Here is an 11,027-nt window from a genome sequence, read left to right as displayed (position 1 = left end):
TCATGGTCTAACTGATCGCTCAATTATCGAACTGATCACACAAAAACAGCAATCAGTTGGGTTTGAGCAGCTGCGGTATTTTGGTAATATCTCTCAGCTTGGTTATCGAAACGAAGCGATTCAGTATGAGTTGGAAAGATAAGACAAAGATCTACAAATCATTTTCAGAAGTCAAAGTCTGAATCGAAGCTTAAGATGCTGATAAATGACGATGAATCTACGGGTTCTGCACAAACTGAAATCGTTTAGGCAGATTTCAGCACACCGCTGAACTGAACTGAACTGAACCGAACCAGTTGAACTGAACCAGACCAGTTGAACCAGACCAACTGAACCAGTTGAACTGAACCAGACCAACTTAACCAACTGAACTGAACCGAACCAGTTGAACTGAACTGAACCAGCTGCTGACCAGTTGAACTGAACGACCAATTGAGTTGACCAGAGTTGACCAGTTGGGAAATGAATTTGACCGTTGCAATTTCAGAAACAATACAGAAACTTTCCAAACGGTCATATTCTTGTGTCTAACGTATATATCATTGTTGGAGCTTATAAATACAACATAATCAAAATCAAACAAGAGCTTTGAAGTGGATTCAAAGCATGGGCAGTTAGCATGAAGAAATCAGCTAGTTAAGAGCACAAGCCCTTGTGTGAGGATAAATTTGAGATGTACACTGTAAAGGAAAATTCCTCACACACGATCACTCACACATATACAAGAGAGTTGAAGTTCAAAAATTAGTTGAGTGAGTCTTGCACAAAGACGTAAAACTTGTGTATGTAGTCTTTGCATATGAGACATTAAACAATATTCTGATCGTGAGGTGTTGCCTACAATCTTGAGTGCTAGGAGTTCAGTTTAGGCAGTGGATAAGTCCTAGCTGAATGGGTTTGTACAAAGTGTTGTATAAATCAAAGTCTTCTAGTGAATCCTTCACAAGGGGAAGAAAGGGTGACATAGGAGTATTTAAATCTCCAAACATCCATAAACAAATTCGTGTCTATTTGTTTATTGCATTTACTTATCATTTTCATAGTTTTAAAGATGATTGTCGAAGTATTTTATGTGTTCTTCAAATTCCAAAATATTGTATACCAAATATTTGATAAAATGCTTCAACTAAAATATATTTTTTTTCATTCAACTTTCATATATTTTAAATACTTTACAAAATATTTAATCGGTTTCTACGAAGGATTTTTCGAGTATCTCCCGCTTGGTTTTTAACCAAACTCGATTTAATTCATCGGTGTTCAATATTTCAAGAACCGAGCTATTGTAGCTCAATGGTGATCCCCCTATCCGATCCCAACATATCTATTCATTCTTTTTAGTACAAATTTGACAATGTCTTTGATACGCAACTCGTTATCTGCTATACTCGACAAACATACTTTAAACAAGACCTAATTATCTCAATTGGCTAAGAAACCTGAAAATCATCTTGACGTCAGAAAAGATAGCATATAAACTCACTGATTCGCCCCCTGTTGAGGCTTCGACTAGTTGCACTCCTGAGGAATTGCAAACTTACAAGGATTGGTGTGACCATGAATTGCAAGCCAAGTGTTATATGCAGGCTTCTATGAATGGTGAGCTGCAGAGGCGTTTTGAGGATACAAAGAATTCTGCTAACATTCATATGCATCTCAAAGAGCTCTTTGGTGAGCAAACACGACTTCTTAGGCATGCGAATGTCGAGGAGCTAATCACTTTACGCATGCGAGATGGGGCTTCGGTCCATGAGCATGGCCTAAAGATGATTGGGCTTGTGGACAAGCTCATTGGCATGGATCTTGTGTTGCCATCGGAGTTGACCACTGAAGTGTTGCTCTTGTCACTTCCTAGCTCATTTGATCCTTCTGTGGTGAATTTCAACATGAACAAGCTAGAACCTACCCTTGAGGAGTTGGTGAATATGCTTGTTACGTTTGAGTCCACCATCAAGAAAGTGAAATCGGTTCTTTATGTGGGTTATTCATCTGGTACGAAGATTGGTCCACGTGGGAAGGTAAAGAAGAATTCTTTCCAACGTCCCAAAGAAGAATGTGCCCTTGAAGAGACAAGCTCTGAATCCCGTTGTGGAAGCCATACCAGTTAAGGCTGACAAGACTGCTGATATCTGTCATCACTGCAAGAAGCCTGGACATTGGAGGTGTAACTGCAGAGAATATCTTGCCCAGAAAGGTCTAGAAATGGTATGTTCTATATTGAAGTAAACATTTCAATTAACTCTACTTCTTGGGTATTAGATCACGACTGTGGCTCACATCTCTGTAATGATTTGCAGGTGATGGGAAGAAGTATGAGACTTAGGGAAGGTGAGACCTTATTGAGGACGGGCAATGGAGAAACAGTTGCTGCCAAGGCTATTGGAGATGTTTACTTACTTTTGAACAATGATTTAAGTTAATTTTAATAGATGTTTTTTTTGTACCTAATTTGGTGAAAAACATTTTTCCATTTCTATGCTTGATAAAGATGGATATTATTGTTTATTTAGCAAATTTTTTGCAACATTTACAAGAATGAATGTTTGATCGGTACGGGAGAACTTGAAAACGATCTCTATAACTTAAAATTGAAAGATATTTCACTAAAAAATGTCCAAGCAATAACAACAACAAACAAACGAAAGCAAGATACTCTAAATTCGGCATAATTATGTCATGCTCGATTAGGACTTATTTCCATAAGAATTAATAACAAGCGAGTGGGAGTAGGCATGTTTGATATGTCTGATATTAATTCTCTCACGACTTGTGAATCCTGTCTAAAAGGAAAGATGACAAAAATTCCCTTTAAGGGCCACGTGAAGCGAGCCAAAGGATTATTGGATTTGATCCATACCGATGTGTGCGGTCCACTTAGCATCACCACTAAGCATGGACATGCCTACTTCATCACCTTTACCGATGATTTTTCAAGGTATGGGTAAGTGTATTTGATGAATAACAAATCTGAAGCCTTTGAAAGGTTCAAATAATTCAGAAGTGAAGTAGAGAAACATTTGGGACGAAGCATCAAGCCACTTCGATCGGATCGAGGTGGTGAATATTTGAGTTTTGAGTTCCACTAGCATCTTAGGGAGAATGAGATTCTCTCATACGGAGCGTCGTAACCGGACTTTGATGGACATGGTTCGGTCTATGATGTGGTTCACGGAGTTGCCGCCATCCTTTTGGGGATATGTGCTTGAGACAACAACACCATTGTTGAACAATGTCCATTCAAAAGCATTTGATAAGACACCATATGAGATATGGAAGGGTAAGCCTCCCAAATATTCTTGTCTTAGAATATGGGGATGCCTTGCTTATGTGAAACAGGCAGTGAGAGATAAATTGGATAGTCGATCCATTTTATGTTACTTTTTGAGATATCCAAGGAATTCAGTTGGATATTATTTCTATCAACCCGAAGAAACAAAGGTGTTTGTTTCTAGGAATGCAACCTTATTGGAAAAATAATTTCTATTAGATAGAAAAAGGGAGATGATAGAACTCGAAGAGGTTTGACAGACACCCACAATTGTAGATCCCACACCCGAAGAGACAAGATAGGAGTACAAGCTCCTAGACGATCCGAGAAAGTCTCCAGAGTAGAGGTATGGTCTGCTTCTTGAAGAGGGCCATGATGAGCCTAACCATGGATGTGATCCAATGACCCTAAAGGAAGCGTTATATGATGCTGATTCATCCAAGTGGCTTGAAGCTATGGAATCTGAGATGAATTCAATGCATTCGAACCAAGTGTGGAATCATGTGGATCTACCTGATGGAATTGTTCCCATAGGGTGTAAATGGGTTTACAAGAGGAAACTTGGGGCGGATGGGAATGTAATGACCTTCAAGGCGCAATTGGTAGCAAAAGGATATACTCAAAGACAATTATTTGACTTTGAGGAAACCTTTTCTCCAGTTGCATTGTTCAAGTCTATAAGGATATTGCTAGCCATAGCTGCATGATATGAGTATGAGATATGGAAGATGGATGTAAAGACATCCTTTCTTAATAGGGATATTAAGGAAGAGATTTACTTGTCTCAACCTGAATGGTTTACATCTATCGGAAGTGAGCATATGGTATGCAAACTTCAGAGATCTATTTATGAACTAAAGCAGACATCTAGGAGTTGGAACCTCTGATTCGATGGTATAATCAAAGAGTTTGGTTTTACTAAGAATCCTGAGGAACCCTGTGTGTATAAAAAGGTCAGTGGGAGTGCTGTGACATTCCTGGTACTTTATGTTGATGATATTATATTCATTGGGAATGATGTAAGGATGTTGCAATCAACTAAAATATGGTTAACGAGTAAGTTCTCGATACAGGACTTGGGTGAAGCATATTTTGTATTGGGAATACAGATCTATAGAGATTGATCAAGAAGATTGCTTGGTCTCACCCAGTCCACATACATTGATACCATCGTTAAGCGGTTCTCGATGGATGAGTTCAAGATAGGACATCTATCAATGTGTCATGGCATGTCCCTATCAAAGTTTATGTCTCTCAAGACTGATGCAGAGATAACAACAATGACAAGCATTTTGTATGCATCTAAAATTGATAGCATCATGTATGGGATAATATCTACACATCCTGACGTGGCTTTTGCACTAAGTGTAGTGAGTAGATATCAATCAACCCTGATAGGATCGGTTGTTGTAACAAGAGTGTTTAGAAGGGGGGGTTGAATAAACACTTACACTTAAAATTGTTCTTTAACAATATTTGAGTTTAGTTTAGTGACAAACTGAATCTCGGAATCTTGTTGGTCAATAACAGTCAGTTAAACTAGAGTAGTTGCGGAAAGTAACTGACTGAAAGATAGAATACGAAACTGAAAGAAATATACAAGAGTTGTTTCTGGATGTTCGGAGAATTTAATTACTCCTACGTCACCCCTTCTATCACAAGGATATGATATTCACTAAATGACTTTGATCAAGTACAACACTTGTACAGACCCACTTCAGTTTGGACTTACAACTGCCAAAACTGAAACTCTTAGTTCTACACAATATTCTCAATACGTAACTGATATTAGCACAGTTGAATCTAACAGCTTTTAGAGAGTGCTAATAAGCTCAGATTGTAGCCTTGATTGCTACGAGTAATTCAAATGAAAGTGAGCTAAGATTTTACAGAGTAACAGCAAGCTTAAGATTGAATGATCGTCTCTGTTTTTCTGCTGTTCTTCAGTCATATTTATACTTCTCTTTCAACGGTAACTTTGATATGCATTTGAATTCTAGTATCCGTTGAATGCCACTTCATCATTTGTTGGGCAATGTTCTCTTCATTGATTTTCATACGGCGTCTTAATTGCAGTAGCCGAAATACGTTGTTCTATGCTGTAATGATTGAGGTGCGGCTTTCCATATTCATTTGCTGTTTACTATGTCCTTTTGTCGGTTGAATGTTCTTTCCCGAGAAGCATTCAGTTGAGATATGTTTTGACTGAAACTTATGCGGCTGAGTATATTAACTGATCGGTTTCCAACTGATCAGTTTTCTTCATTTGTTCAGCTGGTTTCAGTTGTTAAATGTTCAGTTGTCTCATAATTCAGTTAGTTTCTTCAGTTTGTCAAACTCCGAAATTTGGTTTCCAACAATTTTCCCCTTTTTGGTGTTTGACAAAACTAAGCATATATTAACTGAAGGATTGAACTCTTATAGACTGCTTCTTAACAAAAACTGTCTCAAAATAAACTGCTAACTGCTCTTCAATGCTTTTTCTGCTGCTAACTGCTCTTCAATGCTTTTTCTGAGTCATACTAAACTTCCCCCTTTTTGTCAAACTGAGCCATGTGGAGAGATAATTGTCGAACTTTAGTAGATAAGATGCCGACATCGGCTGAAATACTGGAGATGGCAGTAAGAACTGAGGTTTGCAGTGAGTCTATTTTGTTTGCAACAGATGTTTCTAGTCTTTCAACTCGTTGGTTGATTACATCTTGAGCAACGAAAAGAGCAGCAGTTGTGGCTTTGTTCGGCTTGTGTTCTATGGCAACTGAGAGTTCAGTTACAACTTCTTGAATATTCTTCAGCTTTGCAAAAACAAAATCTTCGAATCCATTCAGCTTTAAAGAATGATAGTATTGGGTTGACTGAATGGATTTGATGGCATCCATTATTTGATTCATATTTGTCTTGATGGTGTTGATTTCTTCGAACAATGCTTATGAATTTGAGATTTCAGGAGACATGACTCCTATATCTTCCTGATGTGGCACTTGTTCTGGTGGAGTGAAAATTATCATAGTGCGATCAACTGTCTCTTCTTGACCTTGAGATGAAGAAGGTTGCTTCTGAGCATCAGAAACACTTTTTTCTAGAATAACAGGGTTATCTTTGGTAACTGCTATTGGAGAATCATGGGCTTGTTCTTCTGTTTGATCAACAGCTGAAACTTGGGGTGGTTCTTCAGTTTGAAGATTTCCAACATTAGGCAACTGCTCTTCCACGGATTTAGTGAGTGTTTCCTCTTGGTTCTGAGTGAGCACTTCAGTTTGCTCTTCAGTTTCAGATGTTACTTGCTGAACTGTTTCTGGAGCAACAAAAAATTGAGCTTGTTCTGCATTATCAGAGAATTGAACATGTTCTTCAGCAACTGGAGAATGAAAATGTTTTTCAGCAATAAAAGTTTAAACTAGGTCTTCAGATGTAACCAGAACTTCTTGTTCTGTTTGTTCAATCAGAGGATCAACTGATTCAAGATTATGTGCTTCAGTTTGAACTTCCTGAGCAACTGACTGAATGATTTCATCGATATTGGCGAAGGTCAGTTCGGTCTCAGAGTACAGATGTTGATTCCCTGCTGATGTTTGTGGAACCTCCTGGGCTAATTTTTCAGCAATGAGTTCTTCAGAAGATTCATTCTGCTGAGGTGATGGAGATTTGTATTCCTCTGTTCCTGAAGATTTTTCTGGAAGAACAAGTTCTTGATCTTGTTCCCAAAACCTTATTTCCCTCTGTAGGCCACTAAGATCTGCATCCAGTTGAGTGAACATAGCTCTACCTTGATATGCAGTTGGCCCTGTGGGGTTGTAGTTTTCTTTCAACTTTCTAACCATCTTAGTCAGTTGATTAGCCCGTATTTGATCAAAGAAATATTGTCTCCTTTACACTGCTTGAATAATGGTAGCAGCTTTAACTACCCTCAAAACTATCTTTTCTAGTTTAATAAACGTCTTCAGTTGGGATTTGTGCTTCAGTTTCTTGGCAAAAATTTCGGTCCTGAAGCTTTTCCAACGGTCAAAAGCTATGAGTTTTGATGTGGCAAATGTATTTACCTCTTCCCAAACTAGATCGATATGAGTTTGAATGGTGTGAGATGGCCTTGGCTCCTCCTCAAGCTTGCCTTTTCCCTTCTCCGTGGTTAGAATGTGAGGAATTTGTAAGCCAGATTTTGTAGACTCCGCTGGTTCCTTCAATATGACGCCTTTCGGTCTAGCCTGAGGTAAAATAGTGGGTTGATTTACACGAGTGAAGGGAGCTTTTACTCTAGTGGGTATCTTTTCAATTGGAACTGTATCATCAGGAGGGATGACCTGCAATGGAATAGCCTGAATAGGCTTTTCAGTAGCTGACTGAGACAGTTTCTCAGTAATGGTTGGTTCCACTGCTGGTATTGGTTTGGTTCTTTGTGTCCTTGGTTTCTTGATAAGTTTGGGAGATGGAGTTTTCTCAGAATCTGATTCACTGAGAATCAGTTTTCGCTTTGTAGCCTTCAGTTGGGCCAGCGTCTTGGCTTTCTTGACTGATTTAGGAGCAGCTTGCTGCATCCCAATCTCCTTCTTGACTTTTACGAATTGTTTAGGCGAGAGATCCATCTTGGTTTTTGGTGGCACTATATTCTTGGCAGTGAATATCTTAAATTTTGAGAATTTTTCGGCATTGTTAGCTACCATTCCTTTAAGTTTCAAAATATAACTGATTGGAATAGCAAACCCCCTGGACTGTTTTGTTGATTGAAGCATGTTCTTTAGAATGCTGAAAATAATGTACCTCCAGTTGGCTTTCTTCTCACCCATGATGATTGTCATCACCTGGAATTTCTCAAGAGTGAGAGCTGCATATGAGCCAGCTTTAGCTAAAATTCCCTTTGCTACAATATCAGCCAACAACTGAATTTCTGGTTTCAGTTCTTTCTTTGGGTCGGAGACTTTGATTTTCCGCCCATCAGCAGATAATGAGGATTGCATTTGCTCAATATCGAATGTTTTCACTTCAGAGAAACTGACATATCTATCAGTCGACAAGGAAAACATTTCTCCAAAGTTTTCTTCAGATAAGATCAACAACTGATCATTGATAGTGACAGCGATGTTTCCTTCAACAGTAACATACCCTTTCAGATAGAATTCATTCACTTCCTTCCAGTATATTTCTTGTGAAGATTGTCCCAAGAACATTCTGAGCCCAGCAGATTCAATCTTCAGAAAGACATTTTTGATATCAGCTTCTTGAATTGATAAAATTGAGTCAAAATCGATTTCCATGGCATTCATCACGTGAGCAGGGATCTGATTAGTCATTTCGGAAGGTAAGATGATCTGAAATTCGTAGAAAATAAGCTTTGGAAATTAGTATGCTCTTAGAACTGATCGTATGCGTGAAGGAGAAGAACTGATTTGAACCAGGTATAGTACATTTGAGCGTGACTGTTCAAATTCTGGACACGTAAAGGTTAGCGGTTTTAATGTAAGCCACGTCGTCAATCTACAGTCACGTCAATTGATTTAGAATATAATAAATTTTAATTAGTTAACTTATGTGAGAAGATTTGTAAACAATATTTGTAAACAATCCAACTGAACGATCAGTTGGGAAACTGATTCATTTCAGTTGAGAAGTTACAAACAACTGTCTTCTCAGTTAACCTTTTAAAATTAATATTCCCCCTAAATTGGTGCATAAAACATTTAAAATGACGATGTAAAAATTTTTTAAAGCTTTAAGAGTTATATGATAAATGATCGCGGCTCTTCAGCTTTCTTGATATTCTCCAATAAATAGAAATAACTTAACTAGTTTTAGACATATCATCCAAAATATTCAAAAATGTCTGATACGGGTGACTCAAGTCTTTCTCCCTTTTCTGTAGAGGCCAGGAAGGCTGAGATAGAAGATGAAGTCTTCTACGAAAGTCTGCATTACTGGGAGCGATTGCAGGAGCTTGAGCTCTTGTACAATTCTGGGGAGACCACCACTCCTGAATTGGTGGCAGAACTGAATCAAGTGCGAGAACACTTGAATATTGCTGTGTGGGTGGACGTCTTCAAGGATGGTCACATGTATCAGCTGATGCTCCGCAAGGAATTGAAGATCCTAAGGCGCATAGCTCATTCTCACAGCTTTCTCATGACTGCTCCTTCTTCTTTATCTGTTTGGCTGAAATTTTGGATAATTGTTGTGGAGAATATGTATGATGATGTAATCCAGACAAACATTTATAAGTAATGAAATATTTATCTGATTTTAACTCTGTTTTTGTGCAAGTGATATATTTCATCAGTTGTGACATAAACTGATGAGAAACTAACTGTCATTTGTTGATCATGAACTGGGACTATTTAATCAATTATTAACAGAATTCAAACTGGTGTCAGTTGACTATTAACAACTGACAACTTAACGTCCTTGGTAAATGTGAAAGACGCATTAAATGTCGTGAGACTCTTCAGCTTTTCCAACGTCATTTTCCTATAAATAAGATGATAGTGATAAAAATGTGATGCAATATCAGTTCAAAAATATTTCAATATGTCTGATTCTGATACATGTAGCAGCACTCATGTTCATGTTACTGAACAGTCAACCCCTCGTTTAACAAATATCAAGAGAAAGATGGAGATATATGTCTTTCAGAAAGTGATTTCAACTTGGGAAAAGATTCATGAGTTGAAGAGGGTGAGTGACAGTGGTGCTATTCCTACTCGTGCTCAGGAGGCAAGAGCACTGAAGTACCTTGAACGTTTTGAAGTTAGACATGTTAGGGATTTGATTGAAGACAAATGTCTTTTGGAGAGTTTAATTAGTTGTGCAGCTGTATGGTCTTTGGATTTGAGAAATATAACCCAAGTAAATCTTGAAAAATCATCTACGACCATCAAGGTGTATTTCATTCCCCCTAAGCTCATGACTGGTATTGGACCGAAGAGATCCATGTGCAATAGTTCTAAGCATCGGGATGAAGATTTACAGCCCTTGTTTTTGAAAGAAGATCGTACTTGTTTTCCATACTGACATGCTGAGCAAAGTTTTTCTTTTGAAAAATTTATTTTGGGCAAACCAGTTACAAGTTCATGTTTACTCAGATAAGCAATGGATTTAAAGTTTAAATGATTTAACCTTTTATGCCACAACCAGTTTTGAGATGATTTTGAAGCAATGAAGCAGACTGGTGCATGAGGCTGTTCATTCCAACTGACTTTATATGTGTTTCCACATCGTTTGCCAGTTAGTATGATTTCATCAGTTGATGTTTTAACTAAGCATGAGTTTTTATCAAATTGTACCGAGAATCCATTGTCGCATAACTGACTGATACTAATCAAGTTATACTTCAGATTCTCTACTAATAAAACATCTTTAATAGTAAAGTTACCATGGATAATCTTACCCTTACCCACGGTTTTACCTTTGGAATTATCTCCGAAACTGATAGTTTGGACCACTATATTTGATCAATTCAGATAGCATACTTGCATCTCCTGTCATATGTCGTGAGCAGCCGCTGTCCAAATACCATATTGAATTTTTATTTGTACCTGTTACCTGAAAACACACACAAAATATGATTTGGTACCCATAGTCTATTTGGGTCCAACTCTTATTAGTCCCTTTGGAACCCATACTTGGATTAGTCTAACTGACTTTCCGGTAGCTGTATTCCAAATGGTTTTTCTCGGTTTTTGTGTGCTTGGTGAATAGTGTATAGATGATACACTATGTATTTTAGCTTGGTTCAACTGATTGTTTAGTCTGTATCTTTTCTGGACTGGTTTGC

This window comes from Primulina eburnea, chromosome 14 (assembly GCF_022965805.1).
Source record: "Primulina eburnea isolate SZY01 chromosome 14, ASM2296580v1, whole genome shotgun sequence".
Taxonomy (NCBI): Eukaryota; Viridiplantae; Streptophyta; class Magnoliopsida; order Lamiales; family Gesneriaceae; genus Primulina; species Primulina eburnea.
The sequence above is the reverse complement of the archived record's forward strand: the minus strand, read 5'-3'. Positions refer to the sequence as shown.